Below are 9,260 nucleotides of genomic sequence, written 5' to 3' on the forward strand. Positions count from 1 at the left end.
AGGTATTGTGGGGGTACTAAATAATTGGAATGGTATCGCATCCTAACCCAACCATCAGTTTTTGTCAAATTCACCATGTCATTTAAGTCATATTCACCTTCAAAATCTTTCAATAGAATGACTCATCATTCCAAGGTTTTCCAAAGTCATTTGATTCCACAGTTCCCATCTAGAGTAGACCATTTTACTTTTAGCACTAGCAACTAGTCAAGAGGGGTGCTAACTAATTTGTAGCTATCTAGGGTAAATTTGATACTCTTGTAGTACTCTATACTTAGACCAAAGTTAACTATAAAAGTAAGCTTGGATAATCAAAGTAAAAGCTTGTAAGAATAAAACTTGGGATTGGATCCTTAAACATAAAGTAATATTGCAATGGTGCCTTGCTCTTGTAGAGCTTTGCACTAGGGTAGCTTGCAAGAGTATAGCTTGCAAGAGTAGAGCTTGCATTGGTGTTAGCTTGCCTTGGTCGGTGTATTGATCAAAGTGTTCCTCCTTCTTCTCCGTAGATGTTCTCGTCGTCCCCTTCGTAGCCTTCGGTACTAGCGTCTATAAACGGATACGAAGATAACGATCACCAAACAATACTTAAGTAAACTAGTTAGCCCTAATGGCTCACTCAAGATGATCTATCATCATCACAATCATCACTTATCAACAACTAGGGTTTTCCTACTTTAATGTTAGGGAAATAATTTCCTCTCATTGAAATATGGATTAGGGTTTCTATTTATTTTGGAGAAATTATTTCCTCTCATTGAACCTTGTTAAGATTTAATTTCCTCAAATGATAAAGTATGAGATTAGGTTGACCAAATTCACCACTTCATATTCATCTATTTGGGGAAAAAGATTTAAATGAGGTACTAACCTCATGCAATTTAAACAATACTATTGCAACAATTTAATGTCTCTAAGTAATTCACTATGGGATGCTATAGACCAAAGTCAACACCTCATCTTGAATAGCTTAGGACCATGATTTAAATGAGAGGGAACCTCTCATACTATTTAAGAAATAAATTTGGAAAATTTAAATGGACTAGAAATAGCCACATAGCCATTATTTTGCTCTAGCCCATGATCATGTGAAACCACTAGGTTATATTTTTGCATAATCAATTAGACAATATGAAATGTGATTTATGAGAGTTGGAATCAACTCAAAATCATTTATGGTTGATTTTAAGAATTATTTGAAGGTGCAAAAGTTACTGATTTGTTATTTTTGGTGTAGATGATATAAGAAGAATTTAGGTTTGAGGCCAGTGTAGTTAGTTATATATTTTCACAAGCTTTCCAAAGATATAAATTTCATCAAATTTGGCCAAGTAGATTTGGAGATATTTCATTTCTAGCAAGGCATCAGTAAGCAAAAACTGAAAAGATATAATACGAATTTGAATTCAAAATGCTGGCGGGAAGCGAATTGGGCCGGCCCAGCTGCGGCCTGGGCCGTGCATGCATGGCGCATGCACGTCGCCAGCGCGCGGGAAGCACAGACCGTTGGATCGAGATCCAACGAATCTGGTTCATCGTGCAGCTCGCGATTCTGAGATCTTGCGGGGACGATATCTCTCACCTCGGAGCTCGGATGAAGGTGAGGTTTGGCTTGTTGGATGGGAATTTTCAAGGGCTTCAAGATGGTATAGGGCTAGGTCGCTTTGGTGATGAAAAAAAATCGAAACTTGGTGGTGCAGCCGTGTGCACGCCGGCGAGCTTTTTGCTCCGGTGAGCGGCAAGGAGGAAGAGAGGGAGGCTCTAGGAGGGAGAGGGGGATGCTGCTAGGTGGTGTGGTGTTGTCCAAGGGCAGGGGCGCGGCTTATATAGGGTCCAGGGGAGGGAACGAGACGTGGAGGTCATGGCGGGCGACGTCGTCGGTTGCGTCGTGTGCAGTCGTCTCGGCGTAGCTAGGGCGTCGAGACGGTGAGGTAGGGAGTAGGTGTTGACGTGCGCATAGTGGCGGGCTTGCGTGCGTCATGTGCGGGCGCACGAGGACGAGGTCGACGTCGGCGTCCTTGCGGGCGTCGCGTCGTGTCGCCGTCTCGGCGCGTGTGAGGGCCAACGATCATGTCCGGCGTGTGTGTGGGAGTGAGGAGGTACTGGTGGCGCAGGGGGACGTGCTGGTTTGCGGTGTGCACGCGGGGAGAGGGTGGTGTCCACGGGAGGGTGATCGGGGACATGGCACGAGTTGTTTTAGTCCACCACTTGCTCTCCTTGTCCAAGGGCCGTGTACGGCGGGTGTGGAGGGTCGGTGCTAAGTGAAAAGACATGGTGAGAGAAAGGGAAAAGAGCCAGGGCAGGTGGGTGCATGGTGGTGACCGTGTGGGTGGCATGGTGTGGCATTGGGATGCTTTGGGCATTTTTCTTTGTCTCTGAGGGTTTGTCCTGCATGGGTGAGGTGAGACCAGTGTGTATGACATGGTTGGCAAGACTAGGGAAGGCTAGGGCAATGCACAATAGATCATGGCCAAAAGAAGTGACATATGCAATGACATGGGCTTGGCATAGTGTTGGCAAGGACATGGTGAGGTCATGAGAGGCTAGTGGGGTGCGAGAGGGAGGCAGAGGGGTCGGGGTTGGACTTGGTCTACCCTAAAAAAATCAGTATGGGCACATATCTAGAGTATGCCCACAAGGTGTTTGATAAAATGGCCGAAAGAAAATAATTTTTGAATTTTTGAATTCTTTTTGGTGGAAGTGATTTAAATAATATTTGAGACTCAATGGTGGTGGTGGGGTGCAAAATGAAGTTGATTTGCAAAATTCCAAATTGGGTAAGATCTTGTTTTTGTTTCATTGTTGCTACTTTGCTTGATCACCATTTGAATTCTACCAAGAATTTGCAGGGGTGTGTTTGAGCAAAGTTGTTCACCTTGATGTGGTCTTGGATGAGGTGCAAATAGTTGTGAGGGTTTGGTTTGAGAATCTCTTAATCCAGGGGCTCAAAGTGGGCATCATGCTAAAAATGGCAGATTTGACCATTAGTGCATGTGAGCTCATTTTGAATTCAAATTTGATTGGATTTGAGTTTCTTTGATTCCAAAAGTGTTTATAAGTGTTTAGTAACCATCTCTAACCAATGGTGCAAGCCAAAATGGTCTAGGTTCAAGATTTGCAAAAATGGCATAAAGCACATGTATGTGTTGATTTGGGTTTTTTCTCATTTCTTTTCCTTTGACTTTCTTTGAACCCAAAAGATGTGGTGTGGTGTTCTTATGTATTATTTGAGTTTAGGATTGTGTTTCATCATTTCAAACAAAGGAGTAGGGCTTTGGCTCAAATTTGCAATTTGGCCATATACCCACATATGCCTCACATTTTATTTTTTTTATTTTTTTTAAGTGCCTCTTTGGTTTTGAGAAGGGTAGGGTTAGGGTTTAGAAAACTTTTCAAAATACTTCACACAAGCTTCTTAGCAAAATTCACAACAATTGGGTAGGAGCACTATGCCCCAAACTCAATTGAATTAAAGTTTTTGTTGGCTCCAATTTTTGGGAAAAGGAAATTCATTTTCTTCTTTGTTTGAAAATTTGGGATGTTACAAACCCTTCCCCCTTAAACAAATCTTGTCCCGAGATTTTAAGAAAAGTTAGGTTCCTAAGAGAGATTGGGCATAGGGGTTAACAGGGAAACATACTTGGCATGGCCTGGGGTGCTTCCTGAGCTTCAGTGGTATTCATGCGGTAGAAACGGCCGTTGCGGTTGTGCGGGTAGTTTGGGCAGACTTCCTTCCGGTTGTGACACGGCGCTGCTGCTGGGCAGGTGCAGTGGTATTGGGGGCAGTCCTTGCTAGCTTCTTGGGGCACTCATTGGAGTAATGACCTTGGATTCCACATTCATAACAGGTCACAGTTGACTTGTCTCCTGAGGTAAGGGGCACAGCATTGCTTCCAGTCCTTGGGGCATTGTTGGCGGCTTTCATCGGGCACTTATTAGAGTAATGACCAGTAACACCACATTCATAGCAAGTTACAGTGGACTTGTCTCTGGGGGCATGGTTGGGTATTGAGATGATGAGCTGCTCCAGTGATGCTATCCTCACGCGGAGGCGAGCAATGGTGTAGTCCTTCTTGGCGTGCTGATGGCGAAGTGCCTTGCGCTCCATTGCAAGGATGTTGATGGTATCAGTCATCTTGGCGTGCTCAATGTGCATCTGGTTGGCCTGGGCACGGGAGTTGTTGCGGGTAGGAGGGGCCATCTGAATAATGAGGTAGATCATAAGATAAGAGGGAAATTTCTATGGTTTGTTTGAGATAAAACTTGAAAAGTTTCAAAACTTGAGTAGTGTTGAGGGGGTAAAAACCAATAACACTTTTTCATTCATACCAAACCATCACACATTACAAAACTAACACACCGTTGGTTTTAAGAACCATTCATTCGTTCTACGATACAAGGGACATGATACAAAACTCACACTTAGTTCTCTCTTGCTACGAATTTACGCAAGTGCTCTAGTGATACTACTCTTCATCTGGAATGGTGGTTTCTTCGTCTTCATAGGCGAGATGCTTGTCGTTGGTATAAGGCACGGATGCTGTCCAATTCCTTGCGGGTCTTGTGCAGTATGAAGTCAAGGTGTGCAAAATTTTATGGAGCAGTTCAAGAAAAGTAGAGCATGTCTTTTTGAAAAGATCTCAAGGATAAGAGGGGAATCAAATTTTTATAAATATTCACTTCATTTGTTTTCAAACTAAGTTTTTCAGACGTCCATTCTAACTAGGGTCTCCTAAGGTCAAACAATGGCTCTGATACCAACTTGTCAACACCCGGGTTTTTAAGTCCAGATGCCTATTATGCCATACATCGCAATCCCAGGAATATTGTTTTTGCGAGACATAATAGATTGATATCACAGAACATCATTCATTACAAACCATAATTGTCTTACATCGAGGGATCACATGATCCAGTCTTACAACATAGTGGATCTAGAGATCCAATTACAAAACACATAGCAGAAGCGAAGTAGCGGTTGCGGTCCATCTGCTCCACATGCAACTGTTGACGTCAGGAGTAGTCCTAGTTATCATAGACGTCCTGCTGTCCATCTTCACGGTACTAGTGCTCCTCTTCATAGTCTGGCCATTTGAATAGCCAGGGACACAGCCATGATTACTTTAAAGTACTCGCAAACTAATACTAGTGTAAGCACTATCAACAATGGTAAAGGGGTTCTAAGCTCTAGGTTTATTTGCATAAAGCCAATTTTATTTCAGAAGCATTTAATAAACAAAGACTCTTCATTTGCCTAACTTAACTCAAGTGGGAACATTAGTGTCATTCCCACAACTCTGTTGTGATTCGAGTCCAATTTCCTTTTTCAAGTTTAAATCACCAGTCACCAGTCGCATGTAACATTTTTGAAAAGTTCTGATGACGGAACAGTATGCCTTTCCAACCGTCCATAACCGTGGACACGGCTATTCGAATAGGTTTACACTCTGCAGAGGTTGTACACCTGTGCCACAATTTTTGATTACATCCGTCAGGGATAGCCCTGAATAATCATACTCAGTATGCGGATCATCAACCATAACCTTTCACTTACATACCCTAGTATAGGCACCTCTCCCCATGAGCTTGGCCTCCCGGTGATGCCCTTCCGCCATCCCGGGAACCGCACGAGGCTTGGGCCGGACTTTCACCTCTTCTTTAACGTCGTTTCTTTTGTGGTGGAGGCAGCTTTCGGCATAACCCCGATGACGCTTGTTTAGAGGGAACCCATACTAAAGTACATAAACTTCCGAGTTAAGCCCTACCCATAATCAGGTATTGTGGGGGTACTAAATAATTGGAATGGTATCGCATCCTAACCCAACCATCAGTTTTTTTCAAATTCACCATGTCATTTAAGTCATATTCACCTTCAAAATCTTTCAATAGAATGACTCATCATTCCAAGGTTTTCCAAAGTCATTTGATTCCACAGTTCCCATCTAGAGTAGACCATTTTACTTTTAGCACTAGCAACTAGTCAAGAGGGGTGCTAACTAATTTGTAGCTATCTAGGCTAAATTTGATACTCTTGTAGTACTCTATACTTAGACCAAAGTTAACTATAAAAGTAAGCTTGGATAATCAAAGTAAAAGCTTGTAAGAATAAAACTTGGGATTGGATCCTTAAACATAAAGTAATATTGCAATGGTGCCTTGCTCTTGTAGAGCTTTGCACTAGGGTAGCTTGCAAGAGTATAGCTTGCAAGAGTAGAGCTTGCATTGGTGTTAGCTTGCCTTGGTCGGTGTATTGATCAAAGTGTTCCTCCTTCTTCTCCGTAGATGTTCTCGTCGTCCCCTTCGTAGCCTTCGGTACTAGCGTCTATAAACGGATACGAAGATAACGATCACCAAACAATACTTAAGTAAACTAGTTAGCCCTAATGGCTCACTCAAGATGATCTATCATCATCACAATCATCACTTATCAACAACTAGGGTTTTCCTACTTTAATGTTAGGGAAATAATTTCCTCTCATTGAAATATGGATTAGGGTTTCTATTTATTTTGGAGAAATAATTTCCTCTCATTGAACCTTGTTAAGATTTAATTTCCTCAAATGATAAAGTATGAGATTAGGTTGACCAAAGTCACCACTTCATATTCATCTATTTGGGGAAAAAGATTTAAATGAGGTACTAACCTCATGCAATTTAAACAATACTATTGCAACAATTTAATGTCTCTAAGTAATTCACTATGGGATGCTATAGACCAAAGTCAACACCTCATCTTGAATAGCTTAGGACCATGATTTAAATGAGAGGGAACCTCTCATACTATTTAAGAAATAAATTTGGAAAATTTAAATGGACTAGAAATAGCCACATAGCCATTATTTTGCTCTAGCCCATGATCATGTGAAACCACTAGGTTATATTTTTGCATAATCAATTAGACAATATGAAATGTGATTTATGAGAGTTGGAATCAACTCAAAATCATTTATGGTTGATTTTAAGAATTATTTGAAGGTGCAAAAGTTACTGATTTGTTATTTTTGGTGTAGATGATATAAGAAGAATTTAGGTTTGAGGCCAGTGTAGTTAGTTAGATATTTTCACAAGCTTTCCAAAGATATAAATTTCATCAAATTTGGCCGAGTATATTTGGAGATATTTCATTTCTAGCAAGGCATCAGTAAGCAAAAACTGAAAAGATTTAATACGAATTTGAATTCAAAATGCTGGCGGGAGGCGAATTGGGCCGGCCCAGCTGCGGCCTGGGCCGTGCATGCATGGCGCATGCACGTCGCCAGCGCGCGGGAAGCACAGACCATTGGATCGAGATCCAACGAATCTGGTTCATCGTGCAGCTCGCGATTCTGAGATCTTGCGGGGACGATATCTCTCACCTCGGAGCTCGGATGAAGGTGAGGTTTGGCTTGTTGGATGGGGATTTTCAAGGGCTTCAAGATGGTATAGGGCTAGGTCGCTTTGGTGATGAAAAAAAAATCGAAACTTGGTGGTGCAGCCGTGTGCACGCCGGCGAGCTTTTTGCTCCGGTGAGCGGCAAGGAGGAAGAGAGGGAGGCTCTAGGAGGGAGAGGGGGATGCTGCTAGATGGTGTGGTGTTGTCCAAGGGCAGGGGCACGGCTTATATAGGGTCCAGGGGAGGGAACGCGACGTGGAGGTCATGGCGGGCGACGTCGTCGGTTGCGTCGTGTGCAGTCGTCTCTGGCGTAGCTAGGGCGTCAGACAGTGAGGTAGGGAGTAGGTGTTGACGTGCGCATAGTGGCAGGCTTGCGTGCGTCATGTGCAGGGCGCACGAGGACGAGGTCGACGTCGGCGTCCTTGCGGGCGTCGCGTCGTGTCGCCGTCCTGGCGCGTGTGAGGGCCAACGATCATGTCTGGCGTGTGTGTGGGAGTGAGGAGGTACTGGTGGCACAGGGGGACGTGCTGGTTTGCAGTGTGCACGCGGGGAGAGGGTGGTGTCCACGGGAGGGTGATCAGGGACATGGCACGAGTTGTTTTAGTCCACCACTTGCTCTCCTTGTCCAAGGGCCGTGTCTGGCAGGTGTGGAGGGTCAGTGCTAAGTGAAAAGATATGGTGAGAGAAAGGGAAAAGAGCCAGGGCAGGTGGGTGCATGGTGGTGACCGTGTGGGTGGCATGGTGTGGCATTGGGATGCTTTGGGCATTTTTCTTTGTCTCTGAGGGTTTGTCCTGCATGGGTGAGGTGAGACTAGTGTGTATGACATGGTTGGCAAGACTAGGGAAGGCTAGGGCAATGCACAATAGATCATGGCCAAAAGAAGTGACATATGCAATGACATGGGCTTGGCATAGTGTTGGCAAGGACATGGTGAGGTCATGAGAGGCTAGTGGGGTGCAGAGGGAGGCAGAGGGGTCAGGGTTGGACTTGGTCTACCCTAAAAAAATCAGTATGGGCACATATCTAGAGTATGCCCACAAGGTGTTTGATAAAATGGCCGAAAGAAAATAATTTTTCAATTTTTCAATTATTTTTGGTGGAAGTGATTTAAATAATATTTGAGACTCAATGGTGGTGGTGGGGTGCAAAATGAAGTTGATTTGCAAAATTCCAAATTGGGTAAGATCTTGTTTTTGTTTCATTGTTGCTACTTTGCTTGATCACCATTTGAATTCTAGCAAGAATTTGCAGGGGTGTGTTTGAGCAAAGTTGTTCACCTTGATATGGTCTTGGATGAGGTGCAAATAGTTGTGAGGGTTTGGTTTGAGAATCTCTTAATCCAGGGGCTCAAAGTGGGCATCATGCTAAAAATGGCAGATTTGACCATTAGTGCATGTGAGCTCATTTTGAATTCAAATTTGATTGGATTTGAGTTTCTTTGATTCCAAAAGTGTTTATAAGTGTTTAGTAACCATCTCCAACCAATGGTGCAAGCCAAAATGGTCTAGGTTCAAGATTTGCAAAAATGGCATAAAGCACATGTATGTGTTGATTTGGGTTTTTTCTCATTTCTTTTCCTTTGACTTTCTTTGAACCCAAAAGATGTGGTGTGGTGTTCTTATGTATTATTTGAGTTTAGGATTGTGTTTCATCATTTCAAACAAAGGAGTAGGGCTTTGGCTCAAATTTGCAATTTGGCCATATACCCACATATGCCTCACATTTTATTTTTTTTTATTTTTTTTAAGTGCCTCTTTGGTTTTGAGAAGGGTAGGGTTAGGGTTTAGAAAACTTTTCAAAATACTTCACACAAGCTTCTTAGCAAAATTCACAACAATTGGGTAGGAGCACTATGCCCCAAACTCAATTGAATTAAAGTTTTTGTTGG

The sequence above is a fragment of the Lolium rigidum genome, chromosome 5 (genome assembly GCF_022539505.1).
Source record: "Lolium rigidum isolate FL_2022 chromosome 5, APGP_CSIRO_Lrig_0.1, whole genome shotgun sequence".
Taxonomy (NCBI): domain Eukaryota; kingdom Viridiplantae; phylum Streptophyta; class Magnoliopsida; order Poales; family Poaceae; genus Lolium; species Lolium rigidum.